This window comes from Myotis brandtii, unplaced genomic scaffold (assembly GCF_000412655.1).
Source record: "Myotis brandtii unplaced genomic scaffold, ASM41265v1 scaffold64, whole genome shotgun sequence".
NCBI lineage: Eukaryota > Metazoa > Chordata > Mammalia > Chiroptera > Vespertilionidae > Myotis > Myotis brandtii.
In genome coordinates, this window is record NW_005370460.1 from 2,973,452 (window position 1) to 2,983,055 (window position 9,604).

Here is a 9,604-nt window from a genome sequence, read left to right on the forward strand (position 1 = left end):
GTGAGAAAGAGAGAGAAGGAGAGAGAGACATCGATTGGTTGCCTCCTGCATCTGCCCCAACCTGGACTGGAGATTGAACCTGCAACCCAGGTTCCTGCCCTTGGCCCAGAATCGAATCCAGGACCCTTCAGTGCTCAGGCCTACACTCTAACCGCTCAGACACACCGGCCACGGCAGGACCTGTAGCTTTTTTTATTTCCAGGAGCAGTTAATACAAGATCACACGGGAGATCTAAGAGCTTGGTGGCCGAGTCTTTCCCATCAGGTGAAGACGAACTGAACTTGTCGGCAGAGTATTTTACCCGCCCCAGGCCCAAGGCCATCCGCAAGCAGTTAGAACACCCAGCAGGCCTACGGCCCCTGCTGGCCGGGTGCCATGTACCAAATGCCTGGCTGGAGAAGCCAGGGGTCTGGGGAAGGCAGGACACTGGGGACTAAGCTGGGCCCAAGAGAGCGGTGGGCTGAAATGGTTAAGACGAGACTGCAGGTTTCCGTGGGAACTGGTCTGATGGAGGAGAAAGTCTGGATCTGTAAGGCTTTCCTGGTGAGTCTGAGATCCCGTCAGACACCAGTGAAGGGCTGAGTGCTGGGAGAGCCTCATCCTCATGGGGCTGAGCCACACTTAACTGCTCCATGGCCACCGCCCCCAGCTGGACAGGAAGTGCGACCTGGGAGGTGGCCCCTGCCCCGCAGGAGAGCACTGCTACTCAGGGTTCCGAGGGCACAGAAGTCCCAGGCCACCTGCAGAGGCGGAGGACACGACACTGGCTCCTGCCCCGCGAGATCACACTTGGGGAGCGCTGGCCAGTGAGCGAAGAGTGTTCCTGTGAGCAGCACCGTCCATCTGTGGGCACCCCAGTCCCATGGAGACCTCTCCTCTTTTCAGCCTTTTGCTCTCCCCCCTCCCTCTCTCTCTCACCTTATTCCCCTGGAGCACAAATTGCTTAGACATTGGTCTCAAAATTTTTATCGTATATCTCTATAATTAAAAATAATTCTGAGCGCTCACCAAACACGCATACATATACATGACTCTGTTCCACAAACACATACACAATCATAAAATTACAGCAAACCCATCTATAGTGCTTACTATGTGTGCTAAGCCTAGATTAGCAGATAGGTTAACTACTGTTAACCTATCAAATAAATACGAATAAAGGTTAATTTTGTCCTTATTTTTTTTTAGGTAAAAAGTACACATTGATAGCCCTCGCTGGTTTGGCTCAGTAGATAGACCGTAGGCTTATGGACTGAAGGGTCCCGGGTTTGATTCTGGTCAAGGGCACCTGCCCCAGTTGCAGGCTTGATCCCCAGTAAGGGGCGTGCAGGAGGCAGCCGATCAATGATTCTCTCTCATTGTTTTTTAAATTTTTAAATTTAATTTAATTTTTTTTTTGTTTTTCAAAATATATTTTTATTGATTTCAGAGAGGAAGGGAAAGGGAGGGAGAGAAACATCAATGATGAGAGAGATTCATTGATCAGCTGCCTCCTGCACGCCCCACACTCTGGATCAAGTCCACAACCCAGGCATGTGCCCTGACCAGGAATCTAACCGTGACCTCCTGGTTCCTAGGTCCACGCTCAACCACGGAGCCACAATGGCTGTGCCTGCTGTGTTTGTTATGCTCTGCTCCACCCAGTCAATAACTGCAGGTTAAAAGCTTTGGCTTGTTAGTGTGCTTAACTGGGTGGTTGACAGAAGTCAATGTTTTGCTCTCACATTGATGTTTCTCTCTCCCTCTAAATTCCTCTCTCTATAAAAATCAATAAAAGAAGGAAAGAAAGAAAGGAAGAAAGGAGGAAGGAAGGAAGGAAGGAAGGAAGGAAGGAAGGAAGGAAGGAAGGAAGGAAGGAAGGAAAATTCGTTTTCAGGAACACAGAGGAGCCCATGGGTGAGGGTGGCAAGAAATGGAGAGAGATGGTGGGCAGTGTCAGGGGCCTGGGGTCTGGAGCGTCCAAGTGTCAGGAATACCTGCTTGACCTGCTCCCTCCCGGTCCCCAGTCCCGGAGCGGGGGCCCCCGCCTCAGGGGGTGCTGCGGGCCAACCTTTCCACCAGGTTGAGGCCCTGGTGGTCGCAGCTCTGAACTCCACCCAGCTCTTCAACCAGGGACAGAGGCTTCCAGCCACTGGGGCCCAGTACATCCATCTTCCAGATGTTCGGCACTGAGGATGGGGGAGTCCACTGTGTACCCCGTGCTCATCAATGAGGCTGTCTACTACCAGATGGGCATTGCCAGCTTCCAGGCTGAGGAGCTCACATTCTCCGTGCCCGCCCTGCCCGCGCTGACCTGCCCCCCACCCCGGCTCCCTAACCCAGGCCACACCTGCCCTCCCAGCTGAGGCACAGCCCCCAGCTCAGGGCCGCCTTGGCCACCTGCTATCTACCATGATCCTTGCCACACACACCCACCTCCATGCCTCAGTGGCCCATTCTATCAGGGGGACGGTGTCCAGGGAATTTAAAAGTTAAAAAAATAAAAGAAAGAAATAGAGAAGAACTTGGAAACGTGGGCAGAGGACTTGTTATCAGGTTAAGATGTTAAAATCTTATCTTGAGGTAAGATAAGGGCATTAAATGTTTTAAGGAGGGACGTATCATGATCAGATTTTTGTTTTAAGAAGGTTTTTCTCAGTTCTGGGCCTTTAGGCTAAGATCAAGTGTAGAAAGATTACTTGTAAGATATACCTTAAAAATGTTAGAGTGCCTGGGTTGCAGGCTCGATCCCCAATAGGGAGTGTGGAGGGGGCAGCTGATCAATGATTCTCTCTCATCATTGATGTTTTCTATCTATATCTTCTCCCTTCCTCTCTATGAAATCAATAAAAATATTTTTAAAAAATGTTAAAGAAAGTGAGATGATTGGCTTTTCCTTTAAGAAAGAATCACTTGCTGGTACCTAAGGAGGGTCAGGTTTGAGGCGGGAGAGTGAGAGATGAGATATGCACTTTAAAACTCACTCCCCTAAGGGGCCCCACAAAGTCTAAATGGAGAAGTAACACGGGAGCCGGAGGAAACTTAGCGTCAACGGTGAAAGTCAAGACCTCCACCATGTCCTCCACCCGCTTCATCTGCCATTTCTGCCGCCGGCCCCTGAAGCTGACTCGGTCCACAGAGACCTCGGACCTTGACCTCAGCCAACCACCTGCAGCTTCGACCTTCCCCTCAGCTCAGGGGGAGCCGGGAGACACTCCGGAGGAAGGCTCTGCCTCCAGGATGGAGAGGGACCTGGAAGAGCTGCAGGGGAGTGCCTCCGGCTGGACCATCCCTGGTGATGGCGAGATGTCCGGGGACGGTCCCAGCTGCTTCCCCTGCTCGGGAAGTGGCCTCTGGGAGGACTCTCAGTAGCATCCAGAGGGCCATGAGGGGCCTTTGTGACGTCCGATCCGGTGAAGAGTGGACCACCCCTGTGCGAGGACTGCACTGACAGTCTCTCAGAGCAGCTGGACAGCCAGCTCAGGATCTCAGAGTCCGACAGTCAGACCTACAAGCGCTGTTTGGAGACCAGGGATGGGTTAGGCGAGGACTCGAGGGAGACACGGCAGCAGGAGCTGAAGGTCGTGGAGCGGGAGGAAGGGAGGCTGGTCCAGGAGCTGGGGAAGGTGGAGAAGAACTGAGACAGGGCAGCTGTGGCCCTGGAGGCCCCGGGCCAAGGTGGAGATGCTGGAGCAGCAGGAAAGGCCATGCCACGGGGACCTCGGTGAACTGCAGTGGCAACAAGTGGAACTGCAGGACGAGCTGTGATGCGTCAGGCCGCAGTACGTCCAGACCCAGCTGTCCCGGCTGAAGAGAACCAACGCCTTCAAGGCCGCATTTGAGATCTGCTGTGCTAGCCCCCGGCCATCACCAATAGCTTCAGGCTGGGCTGCATCCATCCCCACCTTCCTGGTGAGCTGGAGGGAGATCAATGCAGCCTGGGGGCAGACAGCCTTGCTGCTCGGGGCCTTGTCTAGCACAATGGGTCTGCAGTTTCAGAGGTACCAGCTCATCCCCCGCGGAGACCACTCCTACCTGAAGCCACTGACAGAGGACCCCGTGGAGCTGCCCTTGTTCTGCACCGGGGGGGACGAGCTCTCTCGGACAGCAAGTTTGACCAGGCCATGGTGGCCTTCCTGGACTGCATGGAGCAGGTCAAGGAGGAGACCAAGAAGGGCGGGCCGAGCCTCTATATGCCCTGCAGGACCCTCGTGGAGCAGGGCCTGATGGAGGACCTGAGATGCGGTGAGTTCCACTCCATCAGAACCACCTGACCACGGAGGAGCGGTGGACAGAGCCACTCAACTTCATGCCTCAACATTTTAAGTTGAGTCTCGCTTGGGTCTCCTTAAGGTATCTGTTAGGTCTGATCAAATAATTGAATTGATAGCCCTCCCCGGGAACTGGCTTTTCAGGCCATTTCACTATGGCCATTCCCTTTGCTGAGACCACATTTCACTTGTGCGACCACATTCCACATCTCCCCTCCGGATATGCACAGAGAATTCTCCGCCCAGAAAAAAACCCCGACAAAAGTCCTTTAAAAGCCGCTGACTCCTGTCACTGGGGGCTGGAGCCATCCAGGCCACCTGGCGTGCGGATGATCGAATAAATTCGTGATCCCTCACCACTCTGGCTTCGTGCGTTCCTCCTTCGGCAACCTAACATTCGGTGCCGAAACCTGGGAGGGTTCCACGGGGATGGGGAGCCATCGTCCCGGCTTTGGTCACCCTGTTTGCTACTCGGAGAGCAGTAGGCAGCACAGCTCATCCTGGGCTTACCTCCGAATCCTACTCGGGTGACTCAATTGCTGGCCTCAGGAGTCCCTCCCCCGCCCCCCCACTCCAGCCAGCCAAGGAGGACACCGGACCGAGAATCTCTCCTCCATTGCTGACCCTCCATCCCACACCGGCCACTCTTCTCTAGGTGAGTGACATTCCACAATTCCCCTTGTCCCCGGTCTTCTGCCCACTCTCTCTCACTGACTACTCGAAAGTCTCTTGTCTCGAAAGTCCTAGCGCTGGGCCAGAAAACTCCTCAGCCGTTCGGCTTTGGGTCCTTCTGGATTGGGGACGCCCAGTCCAGAGGGTCCCCTCTCATTTCTCGTGGTGATTTGTTTAGCAGCGGGGATTCGGCCCTAAACAGTCACCTTTGGATTTGTGGTCTGTCACTCACCCTTCCTCTCTCCTGGGCCACGCCCACTCCCTCTGCACACTCGCGGGGGAGATCATGCCCAACCACCTCACTTTATTCTGTAACACTGTTTGGCCACAACATAAACTAGATAATTAGTCTCAATGGCCTGAAAACAGCGCTTTCCATTTTAACACACTGAGCAACTTACATAATTGCTGTCCCTGCAATGGAAATGGTCAGAGATTCCCTCCGTCCAGGCCTTTTTCACCCTCCAGTCCCAACTCTCTCTGTCAGTCCTGCTCTACCCATCAGATCTTTCTCCTTCACACAAAACATCACCCCCTAACACTTCTGATTCTGCATCTACTTTTGACCCAGCAGTACACCGACCTCCACCCCCTTACACATCCCCTCCTTCACCTTCAGTAGATTCCCAAACCCAGACCTTCCTAACCAGCAGCCACCTCCCCGCCCCTGAGAGCCCAACTCCCGAGAACGCAAGCTCCAAACAGCCTTTGCCACCTGACACTCGCTATGTCCGACCTCGCGCAGATTGAGAGGCATCTCAGGTCTTTTTCCACCGACCTGACCACCTTTACGAAGAAATGTGACAAACTTAATGGAATCACTCGGGGCTCTGACAAAAGCCCAGCTCTCCTCTCCCGCCTGGCGGAGGCCTTACAGAGATGGACCACCTTAGACCCCACCTCCCCAGAGGGAGCCCTTCCTCTGAACACCCATTTTATATCCTAACCAGCCCCTGGCATATGCCACAAACTTTGAAAATAGACACAGGTCCACAAACCCCTCAAAAGACCTCGTTAACCTGACCTTTAAGGTCTCTAATAATAGAGACAAGGAGACCCAAATCCAAAAACAAAGGCGAGATCAGGCCAAGGCTGAGGCCCGAAGGAGGCCTTCCAGCTCTTAGCCATTGATCTCACGAACCCCAAATGAAGTGCCGGTCCTCCAACTGCGGGTAAGTCAGGGGCTAAGCCTCCTCCGGGCCCATGCTTCAAATGCAGCAAGGAAGGACACAGGGCCAAGTCCTGCCCAAACCCGAGACCCTGCCTGGACCCTGCCCAAGGTGCAGAAGGAAAGGCCACTGGAAATCAGACTGTGGTCTGGCCTCCGGTCCAGGCCTCAGCCAGTCCAGCATGGCCGCCCTCTGGATCCGGTTTGGAGCTCCCAGACCTCCTGGGACTGGCCACCGAAGAAGCTGCCCAGGCCCTGACAGGGCCCCACAGACTTACATCACCAGGACAGAGCCTCGGGTAATGACTGTGGTGACAGATAAGCCGATCTCCTTTTTAATTGACACTCGGGCCACTTATTCTGCCCTCGTCGAATTCGCTGGGACCCTTGTCCCCTCCTCAGTGTCTATTATGGGGGTTGACCAATCAGTCTCACAGCCATTAGCCACCTCACCTCTGCACTGCATCTTACTAAATTCCCCCATTCGCTCTTTTCTCATTCTACCTCGGTGCCCGGCCAGGGCTACCATGCACCCCTCATAAAGCCCAGTTGTCCCAAACCACAGTCGCCTACCTCAGTTTCACTCTCTCACCCCACAAGGCCCCTCTCTCATTGTTGATGTTTCTATCTCTCTTCCTCTCCTTTCTCCCTGAAATCAATAAAAAAGTATGCATTAATAGAAATTCCAATATTTCCTTCTCACGCCCCTGTGAGGCACCTTGCACCCCCTGGGTTACAAGCACCCCCACCTCTGAGGCCACTGATTAACCTACCCATTGGAACCGAGTGATGATCAGCCCCGTCCGGTGTATGGAGTCCCTGCTGTATGCCAGGCACCTCTTTACCGCAGACAGAACCTAAGATTCAGAATGAGATTTAGCAATGTGCTGATGAATTACTGGGACCGAGGCAGTCACACGAATCGTAATGGTACAGCTGGGATTTCAGTCCCCAGATGTCCAATCCTTTTACCCAAATCCCCCAGAAATGGCATTTCCCACAGGTGATGGGCCCGTGAACAGAGACGCAGGTGTGTGTTGAACAGGAGGTGGTGGGAGAGGACAGCATTGCGGCGATTCTGGTGGTCGCTCTCACAGGAGGTAGGAGCCCCAGACCGCGCAGGGGTCGGGAATCTCCGCGCTCTCTCCCTGAGGTCGGCCTCTCTATCTTCCTTCCCGCATGGACCGGAGGGACCGGAGGGACCGGTGGCTTCTCCCAGCTCACACTGGCCCTCTCCCCTCTCCTCCTGCCAGCGCTCTCAGCTCTCAGCAGCCTCCTCAGCTCCAAGCTGCTCCCTGCGATTCTCTAGTGAAATTCCGGTTTCCTTTGTAATTGTATTTTAACATGGTCCATGCTCTGATACCAACCTTAAATCAGTCTTTGCAGAAAGACTATGGCAGTGTGACAAGCTCCTCTCATTACAAAAACATTATCCGGGCTTCCCGGGCGGTGTGAACGGCTGCCTGAGTGCAGCAACGACTTAATCCACCAGCCCGGGTTTTCATTTCCTCTCCTGTTCCCTCCCGTTGGCTCCTACCCCAGTTTCTCATGAGCTTCACTGCGCCTGGACCTGGGGAAGCTCCGGCCTCAGAGCCTGGGGCACGGGTCCCTGGAGCCTGCAGCCCTGGAGCCGTGTGGTTGTCCAGATTCTGTCCCCGGCTTCCCCGTCTGGGACCTGCTCTCTCTGAAGACGACTCATTACACACTGGAGAAGAAAGCTCCCCTAAGGGGGCCAGGTGGGCATTTCCGTCTTCTTGGGGGTCCCAGCAAGGGACCTGCGTCCAGGATTCTGGGTGAATGTTGTCCAGCAGATGAGAAACACGCTGTCTCTTCAGGGAACGCAGGCCAGGCGTGACACCAGCAGGAAGAGGACCAGGCAGGTGGTCCGGGGATGACACAGAAGAGCTGGAATTCTGGGCAGAGACGCACGGTGGGTTTCTGAGAGGGACACAGCATTACTCAGGAGATGGCCTACAGGCGCTGAAGGGATTTCCCTTTTTGTTCTGGAATTAGCAAGTGGGACTCGAAGAAGGTGACACAGGAGACCCAGGGTCCACACGTCTACAAAGAGCTGAGCACAATTGGAGCCTGACGCCTCTCCGGGCTCCGTGAGCGGCAGACGGTCCTTGCTCAGACGCTGCATGTCTCCTGAACAATTCAGCTCAAGGACATAAAAGCATCAAACACGTGTTTTCCTGATCACTGTCTTCAGCTCGGCTCTGTGCCCTCGCCCTTTCCCCCTTTACGACCTCTCAGCAAATCCGACAGGTTTCTGATCATGTCAGGCCAGCCCCATGTACGACGCCCACCTACCTCCTCCCCGCGCCCCTCAGCCCGGACGTGCCCCAGTCACCTGGAGGGGAGGGACTCTTTCTTTCTTCCATCCCATTGACTTGGGACGGGGATGGAGCGGAGGGAATAAGAGAGCGGTTGCTGGTCACTGCACATGGAACAGCCTGGGAGGTGGTGAGTTTATGGACCACCGAGACATGAGAGCCCGAACTCTAGTGGGTACCAGTTAATTAACTCATTTGATTATCTCTTACCGGTGGTAAGAGTTTAATGGCTTAAGAGAGAAGAACTAGTCAGAAATGCATGTGAGTATCCTGAGGGCCAATTAAACACAAAACCAGTCAAGTGAGGAAACAGCTGGGGATTCAGGCCTCCATGAGTGGCCTGGGACCCACCTTTCAACCTCAGCAACTGAGAAGGCGTCTTCCAAAGGTGTTGGGTGACGGAATTATTATGAGGAAGTCTGTTTTCAGCCCCGAGAAGATTTAGGATTATGATTCCAAATGTGTAAGGGAATTAAACTCATAGTATAAAATGTTAAAAGGACTCCGACATATACCATTGTGTGAGTTTAAGGTATACAATGTGTTGATGTGATACATTTACATATTGAAATACGAATAACCTCTATCATACCACATAATTATCATTGCTTTTTTATGGTGGGAACAATTAAAGCTGGTCTCTTAGCAACTTTGAAGTTTGTAATTGTATAACCATTATATGTTATATATGGATTATAATATATTACATAAATTATTTATTAATCATAATTGTTAATCATATGCTAATTATAATTGTACTAGAGGTCCGATGCATGAAATTTGTGCAAGAGTAGGCCTTCCTTCCCCTGGCTGCCGGCACCGGCTTCCCTCTGGCACCTGGGACCCGGACTTCCCTCACAGCCCTGGCTTCGTCCAGAAGGTTGTCCGGAAGGACGTCCAGTCTAATTAGCATATTATGCTTTTATTATTATAGATTATTGTTGTTGTCAGTATTGTTGACTATAATCACCATGCTGTGTATCAGCGCTCCACATGGATCCTAGATTTGAATCCTGCCCTTCCACTTACTAGCTGTGATCTTGGGCAAATCTCTTAACCTCTCTGCCTCTCTCCTTATTTGTAAATTTCGGATAACCTATTTAGGGCTGCTGGAAGGACTAAATATGCTAGTGCATATGAAGTCCTTGTAACAGTGCCTGGAGGATAATAAATAGTA

The 9,604-nt window shown here is 52.9% G+C and overlaps 1 pseudogene; it reads left to right on the forward strand.

Moving 5' to 3' along the window:
* The first annotated feature begins 3,055 nt into the window (after positions 1-3,055).
* On the forward strand, positions 3,056-8,183 carry LOC102243809 (annotated as a pseudogene).
* Positions 8,184-9,604: the final 1,421 nt, after the last annotated feature.